Genomic DNA, 19,754 nt, shown 5'->3' with positions numbered 1-19,754 from the left:
AGATGTGATTAGATCATTCATGTTTAGATCAGGAAAGATGGGGAAAAAATTTGATTTGGGGCTTGGGGAGCACAGTTAAAGCTTTTTCAGGATAGCCAAGGAGGATTTATAGTAATTTTTAAAAATTGTGTCAGGCCAATAAAGTTTATGAACTAGATCCCGTCACAAAACTTAGATTGAAAACTGATCCAACAATGGCTAATAGCTGGAAAGAAAATGGTTACCCTATGTTTCAAAACAAAAGTAGAGATTCAGTTGAACTGATAAATGTGAATGTGTTTATAAAGACAGGTGAACATAAGTTTTCAGATTGGGGGAAAAGGCAAAGTATACACATCCCATATATTCATGGCCAGAGAATTCTATCTTTTTCATCATTCATTCATTTCATAAATAGTAGGTATAGGCATATCAACTATGTGCCAGGCACTGTGATAACAGCCCTGGGGCTGCAGAAATAGGAGACATGGCTTTTGGTCTCTTATTAGGAAACAGAATAGCTTCAGGCTGTGTAGTGCAACAATGGTCTTCTGTGCTGGTTGTGTTAGGTAGGGAAGGTGGGGGTGGAGAGGAAGTTCAGGGAAGGCTTTCTGGAAATAATGATAGCTGACTGAATATTGAAGGATGGAGACAGGGTTTAAGGAACAAAGAACAATTGATGCAGGCATGGAAAACAAGCAACACTTACGGAACATGTGGGTATAGAAGGGAGGATGAGTGAAACGGGGCAGGTAGGGTGGGCACAGATCGAGATGGGTGTTTTTTGATGTGTTAAGAGATTCAGATTAGTTCTCTGATGTCTCTAGAAGGCCATCATTAGTCTTTTTTTTTTTTTTTTTTTGGTGGGGTTTATTTCAAATACTGAAAAAGTCCTTTGGGCCCTTGGGGCTCCCGACACTCATGGTTCCTTTCCCCACAACTCACTGCCCTTCTCCCAACAGAAAATCTATTTCAAGGACAGTATGTTTTTTTAAATGAACAATTAACATTGTGTTCTCAGCTAACTGCAGAACCAGAGGAGCTGTTTGCATCTGTCTATGCAGATTGAGTTTCTTTAATCCCACACCAGGTCTCCAGCCACATGGAAACAAGGCAGTTATCTGCAAAGCTGAACTAGATCTCATCTCTAGTCGACTCCACTTCCCCCTCTCATATTTATTCCATACCAGCCTCGTGGTTAAGAAGGAGAACCATCAGGAATGTTTTTATCAACTCCAAGCTCTAATTCATATTCCTCCAAATCTCTCATCCCATCCTCCCAACCCTACCCCCAAGATTTCATTGAGATTTCTCCCAACAGTTATTTGGAAAAAAAGGTAAAACAAAACATGTTCAAGGTCTTGGTGCTTAGCCCAGGGGGCTCCATGTGCTGGGACACTGATGGGCAGGGGCTTCTGCCTCTCTAACCCATGCCCAAGCCACCTCCTGACCCCTGGCTGCAAAAGATGGAAGGGGCAGAAGCCAGCACAGGACCTGTAACTGCCCAACGGGTTCACCTCACCTGCTGCCTAGACAGAGCTGATTTATCAAGACGGGGACTTGCAACAGAGAAAGAGTAAAATTCTCAGAGCCAGCTGTGCGGAGACAGGAGTTTTATTACTCAAATCAGTTTTCCCCAAGCATTCCAGGATCAGCGATTTTAAGGATAATTTGGCGGGTGGAGGAAGGCCAGTGAGTCAAGAGTGCTGATTGGTTGGCCAGAGATGAAACCATAGGGAACTGAAGCTGTCCTCTTGCACTGAGCCAGTCAGTTCCAGGGTGAGCCACAAGATCAAATGAGCCAGCTTATCAATCTGAGTGGTGCCAGCTGATCCATCAAGCAAACTATCTCAAGCACTGATCTTAGAAGAGGTTTAGGGAGGGTCAGAATCTTGTAGCCTCAGGCCACGTGACTCCTAAACCATAATTTCTAATCTTGTGGCTAATCTGTTAGTCCTACAAAGGCATTCCAGTCCCTAGGCAAGAAGGAGGTTTGTTTTGGGAAAGGGCTGCTATCATCTTTGTTTTAAACTATAAACTATAAACTATGTTCTTCCCAAAGTTGGTTCAGCCTACACCCAGTAATAAACAGAGACAGCTTGGAGGTTAGAGGCAAGATGGAGTTGGTTAAGTCAGATCTCTTTCATTGTCTCAGTTACAATTTTGCGATGGCGATTTCAGACCCAGAGGATCAGCATCTCAGGATCTGGCAGAGCCCCGGGGCAGGATCATTCAACTTGGCCTCCTGCTGCCTTGCTGGTGATGAGTGAGGATTTTCTGGGGCAGATCCTGTGCGGTGGAGATGTAGTCACCAGTCATCAGGTTCTTGTCTGGTTGTGCACTTGGCAGCTGCTTATTCTCCTATTTGGCTTTGGCCATGTTGTAGTCTCCTGAGTCAAAGTACTTTTTCCCTTTTTGGAGTCCCTTCATAAGGAAGCTAGGCCCCCAGGCCTTTGTCCTAGGCTGGGATATTTGGCCTTTAGCTTTGCCTTCTCCACTGTCTCAGGGAGAGTAGATTCTTTCTCCTGCATGTCCTGCTTCTTCTCGCCTGTCTCCTCCATGGTGTTCTCATTTAGTTTCTGGGACGCTGTAGGACTGGGACAATAGAGTATAGGAGGTCCAGGAAGTCAACCAGTTGAGAGGTGGGGAGGGGAAACGGGACATCCTGAGATGCTTCTTTGGCCTCTGTCAATAGGGTTGCTCCTCATCAATCATCTTAAGCAGGGGGTGATCTAAACAAATTTTCATTCCAGATAGCTGAGGCAGAGGCAGGGAGGCTAGTAGGAGACTGCCGTTGTGATCTGAGCAGGAAATGATGAAATGATGGCGAGGCTGAATCCAAGCAGTTCTCTAGGAAAGAAGGACACTCAGAAGATATGTGACTGCATGGAGATGGGGGACAAGGCGGGGCAGTGCTTCGGATATGGCCCAGTTTCCAAGCTTGTGAAACTAAGTGGGTTACGTCGCATTCACTTAGTTGAGAAGAAATGAATGAGTGTGGGGTGGAAGAGAATGAGGTTTTTTCCTGAGTGTGTTTGTGTTGGGGTTTGTTATAATGAGTCTCAGGGTCTGGGGGCATCAAAGAAGGGATGATCACTTTGCTTCTGTAGCACAAGAGAGAAAAACCCAGGCTGGATATTTAGATCACTGGAGGGAAAAAAAAAAGGGCCAAGGACAATATGTTGTTAGTTAACCTCTCTTACACCTCGCCTCCTGGTCTGCAGACTAAATTGTAATGGCTCCTACCTCAGGCAGTAATAGGATAAACTGAGATAACAATATGTTAGCTATGAAAAAGACACCTGTGCAATGTGCAATGACTGCTGCTTATTATTAATATTGTTATTAATTTGTTGAAGGCGGAAGAAGCACTTAGACTATTCATATAATGTATTTCTAAATTTAAATTTAAATGATAGTTCCTAGAGATACTTCCAGAGACTCCAGAGAGGACCCACCTTCTCAGAGGTGCCCCTGTCATCACCCACCCAAGTGGACAAAAAGTTGTTAGAGTCACCAAGCTGTTGTTTGTTTGTTTGTTTGTTTACATCATTGTCAGCTAGATGGCATCTTTAAAGTCAGGGCAGACTCACACTTAACTAAGGCGGTGCTAGAAGGAGTAGAAATAATAACTGAAAATGTGTTATCAAGCAGTAAATGAGTCTCAGGATTCTGGGAACATATGGTTGGTATTGGTTTGACTTTAGAGAAGGTCACAGAAAAAAAGGTTCTGTGGACTCCCCAGTGACAACTGGGGGCCTGGGAAGAGGGGCAGTGAACATCATCTGGCCCAGAAGGGAATGTTCTGGGTCACAAGCAGTTCCTGAGGATACCTGGGGATGTCACTTTGTTCATGCTGTTCTAAAAGTCAAGGTGGATGTTGGGCTGAACTTTTAGGCTGCATTCACGTGGTTGGGGTAGAACATTTTAACACATTGCCATTTGTTCTCACTGAGTCATGTGCATTTGTTCATTCTAAGTCTCTTCTTTCTATTTCAAATTATTTCTTCCGCCCTATTTGGAACAATGTCAGCATTGCATATTGGCCTCAAATGAGTTAAGATTCCTAAGTTCCTAACTAGCCATAGCACAAGGTTTTTCAGCTTGACTGGTCTCAAGGGTTTTCTCAGAATCCATCGATTCTTCCAGAAAACTTTGCTCAGGACATGCAGATTGCAATAATTTATTTTCCCCAAAATGTATTAAGAATTATTTATTTAAAAATATAAACACTTCCTCTAAACAGTTTGAGAATCTCATTGCTGAAAATATATAAAATGGGTACACAATTAATTTCTCTCCAGATGTGATACTGTAACTAGTAACTTATTTAAAGTTGAAAGAGAATAATTTGCATCTGGAGGAAGGTGTTGTAAATGCAAGTTCTGGTCCTTTCATGTTCCTAACGTCTTTGGAATTTATCTTTAAAGTAGTGCTGTTTTGGACTCAGCTCCAATACAGATGACTTCCCCCCTCCCCTCGGACTGATTAAGTGAAAATGAGAGAATGAAATAATATTATCCAGGAGATTCACATACCCCACCAAGCCACGCAGATTATACTTTTAAAACATAGGGGTAGTTTAGACACTTCAAGTCTGTATGGATACCTCAGGCTTTAATTGGATTTTGTGGTGATGTCCCAAGAGCTTCATGCCATTTTTAGATATATTTGTTCAAAAACAGATCAATAATTGATTTAGATTTGGGAGGTAAAGATAGATGTGCACTAACTATGGAGGGCTCTGCAGTGAGAAGGCAGTGCTGGGGCTGGTAGTGGTGGCTCAGGTGGGTGCACACTGAAGAGGGAAGGACCAGGAGATGGGGTGAGGCATTGTGTCATCTGTCCTGAATGGAACAGTTGTTTCATTCTGAAAGTGCTTGAGAATATACTCTTTGGTGCTTTGAGTTTGGCTAATGGTGCATAGTCTCATTGTTCTGATGAAATGACTTCAAACTCACTCGTTGTTGTCATTATTGAGAAACAAGTTCTCTCCAAATAAGTTTGAGGAGACATTCTCCAAGGAAACAATCTCTTAAATGCGAGGTATTTGTGGACTTTTTAGATAAAATACAGCAGTACCCCCTTATTTGGTTGTGGTTTTTCTTTTCGCAGTTTCAGTTGCCTGAAGTCAACTTGAGTCCAAAAAATTGCATTACTACTCTTGCACTTTGGAGCCATGATGAGGTAAAATACGGGTGACTTGAACACAAGCACCACAATACCATGGCAGTGGCTCTGATAACCAAGACAGCTCCTGAATGACTAACAGGGCTGGTAGCGTCTACAGTGTGGATACACTGGACACGGGGATGATTCACATCTTGGGGAGCAGGATGGCATGAGATTTCATCACACTACTCAGAACAGTGTGCAATTTAAAACTTATGACATGTTTATTTCTGGAATGTCCCATTTATTTCACAAGGCCTATGTCATCCACCTCACTTCTTCTCCTCACGTTGGCACATCACAGGAAGAAGGGTGAACACAGTACAATAAGGTATTTTGAGAGAGACAGACCACATTCACATAACTTTTCTTACAGTGTATTGTTATAATTGTTCTATTTTATTATTAATTGTTGTTAGTCTCTTACTGTGCCTAATTTATATAAATTAAACTTTATCATAGGTATGTATGTATAGGAATAAGCATGGTGTATGAAGAGTTCAGTACTATCCTTAGTTTCAGATATCCACTGGGGATCTTGGAACATAGCCCTCACAGATAAAGGAACTACTGTAGTGATATCAATGCGTTAATTCTGGAAAAATATTACATTTCAGTCTTGGTGTCAAATTCTAGCAAAGAATAATTTTTAGGACTATGAGTAAACCAAGGACCAAGAATGAAGTAGATTCCATGTCACTAGGAAGAGAAGTTTTGGGGATGTGTGTTCATGTTTTCATATGACTTGCACCTGTCTGGAAACAAAACTGTTTCTAATTATTTTCAAATAACTAGAATTCAATCTAATGTAAACTATATGCAAAAGCCAGATAGCAATCACTAAATTTGTTACATCATAGGCATAGATAATTTTAATAAAACATATCCACCAAGTATGTCCAATTTCTCTGATGACAGTGCTAACTTATATGCTCATCAAATATTTGATAAATGAATATGTTAATGACTGTAACGTCTTTTCTGGAAATGCCTTTGTTGGGGCTTGACACCTTGTTAAGGAGAAGAAAGCAGATGACTGAGAGGAGGTTTGCAAAGTGGGGATGGGGAGAGGAGCTGGAAGCCATGAATAAATTCATTCTCAGAGGCGCAGATCCCCCTACATGAGCCAAGACCTATGGTAGGAGCTAGATTCACAGATATGGGGACACTATGGGCTTTGCCATTCCCAAACTTCTTGTCCAGTAAAACCACAACTCAGAAATCTTGCTTAACTAAGTTTAGCAAGTTATCTGCCTATGTATCTATCCATGTATCTATCTATGTATCTATCTACCTATCTATCTATCATCTATCTGCCTATCTATGTGTCTATCTATCATCTATCTGCTCTCTATCTCTAGATAAATATATAGATATATGCACATAATGTGTAGTATTCAATAGTACTATGTGAAAATTATGTTAAAGGAGATGTCTTAGTCAGGGTTCTCTAGAGGGACAAAACTAATGGATACATGTATATATGAAGGGGAGTTTATTAAGGATAATTGACTCACTCAATCACAAAGTGAAGTCCCACAATAGGCCGTCTGGAAGCTGAGGAACAAGGAAGCCCGGAGTGGATCTGTCTGAGTCTCAAAACCTCAAAAGTAGGGAAGCCAACAGTGCAGCCTTCAGTCTATGGCCAAAGGCTCAAGAGCCCCTGGCAAACCACTGGTATAAGTCCAAGGGTCCAACAGCCAAAGAACTTGGAGTCTGATGTTTGAGGGCAGGAAGCATGCAGCAGAGGAGAAAGGCGAGAGCCAGAAGACTCAGCAAGCCTGCTCATTCCACCTTCTGCCTGCCTTTTGTAGCCATGCTGGCAGCCGATTGGATGGTACCCACCCACATTGAAGGTGGGTCTTCCCCTCCCAGTCCACTGACTCAAATGTTAAACTCCTCTAGCAACACCCTCACAGACACACCCAGAAATAATACTTTGCATCCTTCAATCCAATCAAGTTGACACTTAATATTAACCATCACAGGAGATAAATCCCTGGACTTCAAGAGAACCTATTGTCACCAGTCATTTTAGGCATCATTTCATATGGTGAGTAGAACTGTGCTATATATGATGTCATGTACAGACCGGGGTTGGAAAGCTATGGCCCACAGACTGAATTAGGCTCACTGACTGTTTTTATAAGTAGAGTTTTATTGAAACACAGCCATGCCCATTTTAAAAATGTAATGTCTCCAGCTGCTTTCTGACAAACAGTGGCAAACAATGACAGAGTTGAGTTGTTATGGTGGAAACAACATTCTCCAAAGCCTACAACATTTTCTCTCTGGCCCTTTACAGAAAAAGTTTGCTACTTTCTGGCACAGGACAATATTATATAATATGCTTTCATTTTAAACATTGGACACCACTGGTTAAGTCTTATTTTCTTCCAAAGATAACAGCTATATGAAATCTAACCCTACAGAGCCCAGGAGCCTACACACCATTATTTAGTTCTTACACCTCATTGATATAAGTAATTTTTAATATTTTATTATTATTTCTAGAAGTCTTTTTGGTATGGTTCTTTCCATATCTAGCAGTTTGTGATTTTTTTTACTTTAACTGCAATGTGTAGCAGTTTGTGAGGGATAAAATAAAACCCCCTTTTCCTTCTGTTTAAATGTATGGAATGTCAGCAAAAGCCTCCCGTTAGCAGTAGCTGAATCTAAGAAATGAACCTTTTATACATTGGCTTCCACTATTTTGTCTAAAGCCAAAAATGGATAATGAAGGAGGAAAATGACAAATGTTCTTTCCTAAAGAGAAGCATCCAAGTGTAGAGAAGACCACAAGTGACTATAAAACGAGGAAGCCCCGTAGCTAAGGGATTCATAGGTAAGCCCAGGACATGTGGACTGTGGAAGGCCATTAATGTGACATGCTCTGTGGTATTCAGATATCTGCTGCATGCTGGGTTCGGCTCTAGGGAATTAAGAAAAGATGAAGATGGATATGGAAAGGTCAGTGGCAATGGGTAAAGACATGGAAAGCTATTTCTATAACTGTAAAGGAGACCGAGTTAATTTATCTTGGAAAATAAAAAAGGTAAGAAATAGCTTGCCATATTTTTTCTACCATTTATATCCATTATGATACAAAAAGTAAACACTTGCTTGTTGATTGATTAAAACATATGTAAGATAGAGAGTGGTATTTTAGTTGCAAACGACAGAAATACAAGAACTAGTAAGTCTAACAGTGTATCTTTATGACTCTTGAACTCCAACAAAAGACTTTAACAGCAAGGAGTTAGAAAACCAAGGCTGCACATGCGTCTTGGGAATGATTGGAACAAGGTTCCTGGATTCTGTCTGGATTCTCTTTCCAGCAATACATGCAAACTTTCTTCTCTCTTCCTCCAGTCTGCCCTTCTCCCTACCGTGTTGAGCCAGATGATAGCTTTTGAAATTTATATCAGATATCCTTGGCCACAAAAAAAGAAAAAAAAAGACATCTCAAACTCTTTTTGTGATCCCAGGGAACAGAAAATCCTGGGGAAAAGATTTATTAGCCCGACTTGGGTCAGGCATATGCTCTTGGGCAAGTCGCCTTAGTCCAATAAGTGAGGCCGTGTGGTGATAGTGATAGTATTCTGCACCTGCATTAGCCATACAGATGAAGGAAGGAAAACTTAATAGCCAAGGGAAAATTAGCAGAAATTTCTAAGTGAAAACTGCATTATTTCTTTATCTCCACTTGGAAAAATCCAGAAGAAATAGCTCAGTCTGCAACATGAAGGATTTAGGTTAGAAAAAAATGAGATTATTCTGACATTAGAGCTTATTACACACTGGGATATGTTACTGAAAGAAGCAGTAAAATGTCTTTTCTTGGAGGTTTTTAAAAATAGAATTCATTTCTCATCAGTTGAGATGCAAATAGTTTTCAAAATGGATTAGACACACAGAAATTTTGTTTGACATGCAAACTCTTGATAAGGTCCTGCCTTTTTTTGCCAGTAAATTCAGCTCATTCTAGCCTTTTGGTACAATTCAACAAATATTTATTAAATGTCCACTAGGTGCAAAGCATTAGGCTAGAGCTAAAAGGTTTATATTATGTTATGGAGCTTTAGAAAACTGCAAATGGGCTGGGCGCGCTGGCTCATGCCTGTAATGCCAGCACTTTGGGATGCTGAGGCGGGCAGATCACTTGAGGCCAGGAGTTTGAGACCAGCTTAGCCAACATGGTGAAACCCTGTTTCTACTAAAAATACAAAAATTAGCCAGGCATGGTTGTGCATGCCTGTAGTCCCAGCTACTCAGGAGGCTGAGGCAGGAGAATCTCTTGAACCCAGGAGATGGAGGTTGCAGTGAGCTGAGATTGTGCCACTGCACTCCAGCCTGGGCAACAGAACAAGACTCCATACCCCACCCCCCAAAAAAAGATTGCCAATGACTGTAATATGTGGATAGTTGAGGCCATTGTCACAAAGGAGATTTAGATTTATTGCTGTGGAATTCTAAACATGAGAGAGAGTCATGAAAGAGAGAAGAAGAGAGAGAGATGCTAACAGAGAAACAAGGAAACACAGAATTAGCGAAGTGTTAGTTGATAGGCTGAGATTTGAAATGCTCTTTGGGGTAAATAGGATTTCAGTAGGTAGAGATGTGTGAAAAGGCATTTTGGACAGTTACAAGTTTGCGAACAGTGATTTGGATCATGTTCCGGGAAGCAGAAAGTCATTCTTTTAAATGGTAACCTATGGTACCAGCAGGGAAGAGATAACAGAAAAGATTACCAAAAAAAAAAAAAAAAAAAAACAAACAAACCTGGGATCATCCTCTAGAAGGCCTTAAATATGCTGAGTTTTAAGTTTTGTTTGTTTTGTTTTAGGAAGATTAGTATGGTAATGTGACCACCCAACAAGTTCTTCCTGCCCCACTGCACAAATAAAGACCACAGCATTGCAGTAAAGAAAGAGTTTCATTGAGGTGAGGCTGGCCATGCCATACAGGAGAGCAAGTTACTACTCAAGTCAATCTCCTGGAAGATTTGTAGGTTAGGGGTTTTTCAAAGGCAGTTTGGGGAAGGGGGTGGGGGTGGCTAAAGTGGGTGCTTGCTGCTGATTGGCTGGGGCAGAGATGAAATCATGGTGGGTTGAAGCTGTCCTCTAGAGCTGACTTACTTCTGGGTGGGGCCACAGAAGCAAGAGCACGGTTGGTGGGGGCCAGGTGGAGTCATGGGTATCAGACCTGCAAAAAACCTGGAAAGATATCTCAAAAGGCCAGTCTACAATTGTGATGTTATCTGTAAGACAGATCTTGTGACCAGTCTTTGCCTTAGCAGAATTCAGGTTCCTCCCCTTCCCCTAGCCTGATGGCCTTTCATTAGCTTTACAAAGGTGGTTGAGTTTTGGGGAAAGCCTATTATCACGTAAACTATAAACTAAAGTTAGCTTAGCCTAAGGCCAGGAATGATTAAGGGAAAGGCAAGATGGGGGGTTAAATCAGACTTGTACTGCCATAATTTTCTCACTGTTATAATTCTTGCAAAGTCAGTTTTAGTAACACTGTGAGACATGTCATGCCAAGGAAAGAGCAGAAGTTGGGAAGAAGAATTTGAAGGTCATTGCAGAAACTTATCCTGAGTCATTTAACTAGATGGTGGTAGCAGAAATGGAAAGAAGAAGCTACATGGGAGGGAGATGGTAAGGAAATAACCTACAGGGCTGATTGATTAATGGGTTTTATGTATTGTGTACTTTCAAAACACTAAGCATTAATCAAAAAATAGAATTCTTTAATTTCCTAATTCCTTAAATACTAGACCTTTGTTTACATATACATTTAAGCCTCATATCAACCAAATAAATAGGTCAGCCTTTATCCCCATTTTCATATAAGCAAACAGATTTAGAGCTCTTGAGTAATTAGCTGAGGCCATATTGCTAGCAATCTGCTAAGTGGGACTCTGAATCCAGGATGTCTGGCTCTATTGCTCATGTTCTTAACTACAGGCAGCTCTTCTCTAATTGAAGTATAGAGGGAACAGGATGAGTTTGAGAAAACAAGGAGGTTTCAACCCTGGTGGATTGAGAGGTGTTCCAGTTATGCACTGGTACATAATAGACTACCCAAGACCTAGTGGCTTAATACAACAACCATTTTGTTGCAGTCCGTGATTTTGTCTATTAGAAACTTGGACAGGCTTGGCTGGAGAAGTCTATTATACAAGACATGGACAAAGGACACTCAGTGCCATTCAGCTGGCAGATGGGCTAGTCTAGAAGGAGCAAGATAGCTTCATTCCCAGGTCTGGCACCTTGGTGGGGATGACTGAAAGTCTGGGTTCAGCTGGAATGAAGACCAGAGCCCTGCATGTGGCATCTTCAGCAACAGGGTCTCAGGCAGTCAGTGGATTATTTTTGCCTGTTTTGGGACTTTATGTAAATGAAATCATATGGTGTGTATTGGTTTCTTTGACTCAATATTATGGTTGTGAAAGTCATCCATGTTGTTACATGCAGTTGTACTTCATTTTCATTGCAGTATAGTATCACATTATGTAAATATACATTTTAATTATTCATTCTACTACTAATGGACATTTGGATCATTCCCAGTTTGAGCTATAATGAATAGGGCTGGTACGAATACTCTTGTATTCATACTCTTGTATATTTGGTGAAATATGTTCACATTTCTGTTGAGTTATATTCCTATCAGTAGAATTGCTGAGTCGCAGGATATGCTTCTGTTAGCTTTAACTGTTTCCTATACTGTTTTTACAAATTTACACTCTTGCCAGCAGCGTATGAGAATTTCAGTTGTTCCACATCCACTGTTAATATCAGACCTTGTTAATTTTAGCCACATTAGCTTTTCTGACGGGACTGTTTTGATGTAGACTGACCCCAAATCAGAGTGAGGGCATCTCTCTCCCACTCCATCATTCTCTGCTTAACTAACTCTTTATGCCTTCCCAAGAGATAATGAAAGATGCCTGTCTGATTCTTCCATTTAAGTATTTTCTTATCTCATAGAAATACATGGGATATTTCTCTTGAAATTCTACTGAAGCTTTGAAAGAAATGGTTCGAATGGACCTTGCATTCAAATAACCTTTCCTGACATTTAATCAGTGCTCTTTCCACATCTTTCAGCCAAATAACATTCACTTCCCTTTGCTGTATATGTTCTTATGTAGAAATAATAGTCTCAACATCCATCACAGTGCATTACATGTGGGAAATATACTTTCAGGTGAAAACTTGTTGAATTTTGGATATTTTGAGGATTTTCAGATTTAGTTCAAACCCATCCAATATGTTTCCTTTCTAAGTAAGAGACTTAAGAGTAAATTTGGGCTCAGCTGCCAGGAAGTGAAAGAGAAAATGATCTATACATGCAGATATGGATGTAGCAGAAGATGTTTTCCTAAATCGCAAAATCGAAAGAACCGTGTCTACACAGGACTCAGAGGAATGAATGCTTTGAAGTAATTTAGCAATGCGGGAATGGTCAAACATTTTCTTCTGTAAAATCTCCTGCTCTCTGCCCTTTCATTTTTTTTCCCTTCTCATTCTCTTTCTTCCCAAGTCTGTGATAAGGCTAGATAACATAAGGAAGTTGCTTGGCACAGTGTCCAGCCCGTAGTGCTTCTGGTCCTGCTTTTGATGGTGATGATAGAGGAGATAGTAGTATCTCCTTCTTTAAGATATTTTCAAGTATGAAATTAACTGAGTTAGTGTATGTGAAGTATCTTCTAGAAAGTTTGACATCTAGTGATCTTCAGAGCAGATGCAGAGGAAGCCAGACAAGAGGGACAAATAAAGCAGGCAAGATGATATTGCAAGAGATAAGACAAAACTTCTGTGCTTTCTGCGTTTGCCTTTCCAAGAAGCTGGTGGTTTAACTTTCCTTGGGCTTTCTGCAAAAATGTTCTGCATCTGAACTTGAGCAATTTTGAGTGTTTCTCTTACTTGCAAACAAATGAGGCTTGACTTGAGCAGTTCCTTTAGTAGGCATGTCATACATTATAGTAGTTTTTGTGACCCTCTCATCTCTCCAACTAGATTATAAAATCCTCAAGGGCAGAGATGTCTCTAATATGTCTTTGTATTCTGCCTTGTACTTAGCACAGGATGGGAGAAATGTCATGTTATCCTGCTGATTAAGTCCATTAAGGATTCAGGTTGCATAACTCTCCTAATGGGGAATGGAGAATAAATTCTGCAAGTGAGTTTAATGTTCACGAAAATCATCAACAGCAAATGTAGATGCAGTGCCCTTTGGCCATGCACAGAATGCAAGGGAGAGGGTGGTCTTTTCCTAACTCTTTGTGAATTACCCTCAATAAGTTCTCACCTCAGGGGCAGAATGCAATTTGTTTTTTCTCTTATAGATTTTTTCTCAGCCTTGGTGTGAAACCTCCAACTGAGCTGGAAGATCCAAACTGGGACAGGGAATTAAAAGAGGGGACCACAAAATCGATTCCAACAGAACTTTAAGTTTACCCCAGGTTAGCTTCATCTGTTGCACACAGAGGCATCTGCTTAACAGATCATTGTAGATATGACTGCAAATTCCACATAAAGGAATATTTATAGGAAGGTCTGCCTTTCTGAATACGTAACTAAAAATTAGTTTGTTTTGTAAAACTGTACTTTAGGCCAAACTCTGATTCACTGTATTAAGAGTCCCAAACTAACCAAATGAGAGGGACATACTAGCAAAGACATCTTCATCCACATGCAGGAGGGAAGAGGGATACTGCCAAGTTCTTGCAGAAGGACAGCACCGTCTCTTTCGGCTCCTTAAATATGTTCTGATGAGACACTTCAGTAAAACATGCCCATCTGCGTGTTCCACTGGACTAATGAATATGAAGTGTATGTTCAGCTATTGATCTGAATTAAGTCCTAAGGCCAGAATTTAGTGTCATTAATGATCTCTTTAATGAACGCAGGCAGAAACCATTATCAAATGATGATTTTTTTTTTTCATCTTGGAAAGGTTATTTTAAATCCAAACACATTCTTCCAACTCTGCTTTAACCCCCCAGAGATATATTTTAAAAGCCATTGTGAGAAAGTAAATGACAACCTTGTCCAAAGCCTGGGAATGAAGCATTTGGTAGGAACTGGAGGTGGGGAGAAGGAATGTTAAATTCCTCTTTCTTGAACCATTACACTACTTTTTCCTCATTTGGTGCATGTCTGGAGGGACAGGGCTTGGGCAGGGGAATTTCCCTTCTACTCTGCTGACACAAAGCACCAAGAGTGGCTGGAAAAGGCTGCAGGGCACTGGTTTCCAGATTTTGTTGCACCTTGGAACCACTTGGAGAGCTTTAAAAAACACTGATGTACAGCTCTTACCTGCAGACATTTTGATTTCACTGGTCTAGAGGGTGATCTGGACATGGAGATTTTAAAAACAGTCAGCTGGGCACGGTGGCTCACGCCTGTAATCCCAGCATTTTGGGAGGCTGAGGCTGGCAGATTGCCTGAAGTCAGGAGTTCGAGACCAGCCTGGCCAACATAGTGAAACCCTGTCTCTACTAAAAATACAAAAAGTTAGCTGGGTGTGGTGGCAGGCGCCTGTAATCCTAGCTACCAGGGAGGCTGAGGCAGGAGAATCACTTGAGCCTGGGAGGTGGAGGTTGCACTGAGCTGAGATCGTGCCATTGCACTCCAGCCTGGGCAACAAAATGAAATTTGAGCTTGAGCGAGTTTGAGCGAAACTCCCACTCAAAAAAAAATAAGTAAATAAAAATAAAAATAAAATAAATAAAAAGAGTCTTGGCTTATTCTGAAGACAGTCTTTTAAAATGGCCAAATGAAAAATAAATGACTGTGTCAATTCAGTTTATTGTAAACGTTTACTGAGCACATACTCTGTATAAAGCCATATGCTATGCTTTAGTAATGCAAACAAAATATAAAATATATACCTACCCCTGAGGAGCTCACAAGTTTAGTGGTGAGGGGGGCCAGTTACATGGACAGATAAATGCAATGAAATTACAACTCAATGAAATACAAAACATTGTGATATATACAAAATCAAAAATTGTCCCAAAGTAGTAAAAAGTACAGAAAAAGAGACAGGACCAGGAAATACCTTACAGTGGAATTTCCAGATATAAAATAACAAATGATCAGTATTTCTGAAACTTTGAGGGCCAGAGGAAGAATGGGATGTCGCAAAGAACCTATCATAAGGGATTTTCTATGTTGTAATAACATGAGGTTTCATGGGAATAACCAGCATCTTAGAATGGGGTCTGTCTTAGTAATAGTCTAATGTAAAACAACACGATAATTTGTTTATCTTGCCTGCCTACTTTCCTTTCTCCTTCCTTCCCTCCTCCCCTGCTCTCCCCCTTTTCCTCCCTCCTTCCCTTCTCTCCTTCTTCCCTCTCTCTTTCCCTCCTTCCTTTTCTCCTCTCTTCCTCCCTTCCATCCTTCTTTCATTCCCTTCTTTCTTCCTTCCTCCCCTCCTTCCTTCCTTCGGTCTGTTCATCTCCCCATGTTATTCCTACCTACCTACTTCCTACAGAGGCACCTACAACTTTGCCTTTCATTGTTTAACTGAGTTATAGATTGTGAAGACTAGAGTGACTTAACCACCCACCGTCCTTTCAATTTACTGTGTGGTTTATAACACATATGCATCTCATTGATGTTTTTCGTGGACATTGCACTTGTGTAATTTATTCTTCTCTCATTTGGGTAAATATGAATGCATTGAAATAAAGAGGAGTATTTTTGTTAATTTCAAAATTATATTTAAAGGGAAAAAATAATGAGTTTAAAAATAATGAGTTTAAATATAATAATGAATTATATTTAAAGGGAAAAAAAACAGCAAGAGTCACTATTTAACTCAATTTGCTGTATTCTCAAAACTGGACCTTATGGTAAGCACCATAAGTAAGAAAACAGCTACTTTCCAATGGAGATATAAATAACAATGCCAGATGAGCTGTTGCTCTTAAATCTCACGGTGGGACTTCATTAGTGTGACAAGTGAGAAGTAACAAATTTATTCCCAGAACTAGAAAATGCCATTCAGGATAAGTGTTTTGATTAATTCATTTTTAGAGAGATAGGGCTGTTTTAACCATGACAACTCTTATTTGCCATAATAGAAGCATCTGTGAATTTTTTTTTTTTTCTGAATACTTCATGTATATTTACCATTCCACTGTCGTGATCTGGTTATTACTAGGACTGGGTTGCTATTAATAATCAACACATTATTTTAAAATTGAACAAGCTAATATCACCAGCCCATAATTTTCTGGGTTTACACACTGAATCTATTACCATAATTAAGTTAATAGTATTTTAAATGAATGTGGTTTTTTTTATGGCTTTGTGTAGCAAACTACAGTTAGGTGTTTGTCTACATACAAATGTTTTAGGAGTGTTCACTCTGTAAATTGTTTTGTATGACCCTATTGTAAGAAAAAGTTCAACCTCTTTTGCATCTCTGATGACTTAGAATTCAGTGATACGGCTCCTGTCAGTTCATTTTTTTAAACTCAAAAGTTTCACTTCATTTGTTTATGCCTCTGTAGTTTGTCTACATACCATGAACATATATTCTTCATCTTTCCCCACCTTAATATCTACTGTGCTTTTTACTCTCTGGTTGCCTGTCACTGGTCATTGGTCGATTGTTTTTCATGCTAATCAAAGAGCAGAGAGAACAAACGATGAGCATACAGGTAAAATGACATTCATGGATTTCTTAGTTTGTTGGACACTCAGAGAAGAGAATAAAATAGTAGTTTGAATCATTTGTGGTTCTGCTGTATCTGTAATCCACCCATTTGACATAATGTATTAGTGGAGTGGATAATTGGAAGTTCATAGGGTGTGTTTCCATATGCTTATTATAAAGAACAGATGTAAGAGTCAGTTTCCTTTTTGAATGGTGATTTGAGCACTGAGCAATTTATTTAATCAGAAATGTCTTTATTATTCATAAAACTGTTCCAGTCTGATCCCATGTGTTTGTTTCAATTCTGAATGTGACTCTCTACCCAGGGCTGATAAACTCTGCTGTTCACATTAGGATGTTAAACAGAAAAGGTCACGCATCTGATCCCATGTGGCCTAATTAGTGTCAAACAAAGAAAATGTCTGTAAATTGTTATAGGCTGCAGTACCAGAAACCCACGTTACTTACCTTATGGGGATTAAAATTGCCGCAAACTCTGTTCCAGACCATCCCCATGGCTGTGGCAATGGTACTAAAGCCACATTCATTGTTGGTAGAGAGGGCAGCCAGGAGTAATGTGTCGGATATTGTCAGTTATCACTCAGCATCCATTTCCACCCGTTTCAATGTGTCTTACTGTGCCACAGGGGCTTGAGGGTTAAAAATCAACTTTCCTGACTCCTTTGCAGCTAGGGTTCTAGATGTAAATGATGTTCTGACAATTAGATGCACTTGAATGAGATTTGGATGACACTAAAGTTAAGGCAAAGGCCATCTTCTTGCTGCTATTCCTGTTGGTGAGGATGGCTGCAGAAATGAGTATTTTCAGGTGCCTGTGGCTGTCAGACTTGGCCTTGTAGGTGTCTAGAAGCAGTTGTGGCAGCAACAGCAATGCCTTCCTGACCTCTGATTGCAGCAGCTATAGTTTTATGTCCCTGTACTAATTCATTCAGAGTGAGGCTCCTGACTCCTGATCTACCATGCTGTCTAGGAATTTTGCAGCCAGCTAATCTACTGCATTCAATCCCATTCTACATGAAATACCAGGTTTCTGTTTCCTGCAATCAACTTTGACTGATATGAAAACAGTCATAACCACAGAAATGAAGTGTTATAGTTTATCGAGTATCTATTAAATGCTAGACAAATTGAGGCTCAGTGAGATAACTTGTACAAGTTCATAAAGCTAACGAATGGCAAAACCAGTGTTTGAGTTTTGGTCCATCTGTTTGCAAAGCTACTACACAAAGGGCATAAACTGTAATATGTCCATTTCTACTTTCAATTTTTAAAAAGAATGAAATCATGTCCTTTGCAGCAACATGGATGCAGTCAGAGGCCATTATTCTAGGCAAATTAGCACAGGAACAGAAAACCAAATACTGTATGTTCTCTCCTATAAGTGGGAGCTAAACATTGGGTACTCTTGGACATAAAGATGCAACAATAGACATTGACGCTACTAGAGGATGAGTGGAGGGAGGGAGGGGAGCGAGGGTTAAAAAACTGTTGGGTACTGTGCTCACAATTGATGGGATCACTCGTACCCTAAGCCTCAACATCCTGCAATATACACATGTAACAAACCTGTGCATGTGCCTCCTGATTCTAAAATAGAAGTTGAAATTATTTTTTAAAAACCCCACATTTTAGAAATCCCCAAAGGCAGCCGGGTGTGGTGGCTCACACCTGTAATCCCAGCACTTTGGGAGGCTGAGGCAGGCGGATCACCTGAAGTCAGGAGTTTGAGACCAGCCTGGCCAACATGGCAAAACCCCGTCTCCACTAAAAATACAAAAATTAGCCAGGCGTGGTGGTGCATGCTTGTAATCTCAGCTGGTCAGGAGGCTGAGGCAGGAGAACTGCTTGAGCCCAGAAGGCGGAGGTTGCAGTGAGCTGAGATCGCGCCACTGCACTCCATCCAGCCTGGGTGACAGAGCAAGGCTCCCTCTCAAAAAAAAAAAAAAAAAAAAAAAGAAAGAAAAAAAGAAAAAGAGGAAAAAAAAGAAATCTCCTAGGGCTTGTGATATTTGGAAATCCCCAAGGGCTTGTGGTTTTCTAAATTTCTATTCAACATTTTAGAAATCCCTAAGGGAAGGAGACTTTTGTATCCTCAAGGGCTTGAGGTCTATAATGTCACTGACTTAAAAGAACACATTCTAGATTACTCCCAGGGTGGAGCCAAGATGGCCGAATAGGAACAGCTCCGGTCTCCAGCTCCCAGCCCCAGCGACACAGAAGACTGGTGATTTCTGCATTTCTGCTTGAGGTACCGGTTTCATCTCACTAGGGAGTGCCTAACAGTGGGTGCAGGACAGACGGTGAAGCGCACTGTGCGCGAGCCGAAGCAGGGCGAGGCATTGCCTCACTCGGGAAGTGCAAGGGGTCAGGGAGTTCCCTTTCCTAGTCAAAGAAAGGGGAAACAGACGGCACCTGGAATATCGGGTCAGTCCCATCCTAATACTGCGCTTCTCCAACGGGCCTGGAAAACGGCACACTAGGAGATTGTGTCCCGCACCTGGCTCGGAGGGTCCTATGCCCACGGAGTCTCGCTGATTGCTAGCACAGCAGTCTGAGATCAAGCTGCAAGGCGGCAGCGAGGCTGGGGGAGGGGCGCCCGCCATTGCCCAGGCTTGCTTAGGTAAACAAAGCAGCCAGGAAGCTCGAACTGGGTGGAGCCCACCATAGCTCAAGGAGGCCTGCCTGCCTCTGTAGGCTCCACCCCTGGGGGCAGGGCACAGACAAACAAAAACTCAGCAAAGAACCTCCACAGACTTAAATGCCCCTGTCTGACTGACAGCTTTGAAGAGAGTAGTGGTTCTCCCAGCACGCAGCTGGAGATCTGAGAACAGACAGACTGCCTCCTAAAGTGGGTCCCTCACCCCTGAGCAGCCTAACTGGGAGGCACCCCCCCAGTAGGG

The 19,754-nt window shown here is 41.0% G+C and overlaps 1 protein-coding gene and 1 pseudogene across 4 annotated transcripts in view; one reads left to right on the top strand and one right to left on the bottom strand.

The window, feature by feature from the left end:
- MACROD2 (mono-ADP ribosylhydrolase 2) overlaps positions 1 to 19,754 on the top strand; it is a 2,131,323-nt gene that overhangs the window by 1,658,976 nt on the left and 452,593 nt on the right. The gene's annotated exons all lie outside the window — the stretch shown is intronic.
- LOC116460987 (alpha-endosulfine-like) lies at positions 2,208 to 2,540 on the bottom strand (annotated as a pseudogene).

This window comes from Hylobates moloch, unplaced genomic scaffold, assembly GCF_009828535.3.
Source record: "Hylobates moloch isolate HMO894 unplaced genomic scaffold, HMol_V3 SCAFFOLD_21, whole genome shotgun sequence".
In the NCBI taxonomy this organism is placed as follows: domain Eukaryota; kingdom Metazoa; phylum Chordata; class Mammalia; order Primates; family Hylobatidae; genus Hylobates; species Hylobates moloch.
This window is presented reverse-complemented; position numbering and strand designations above follow the sequence as displayed.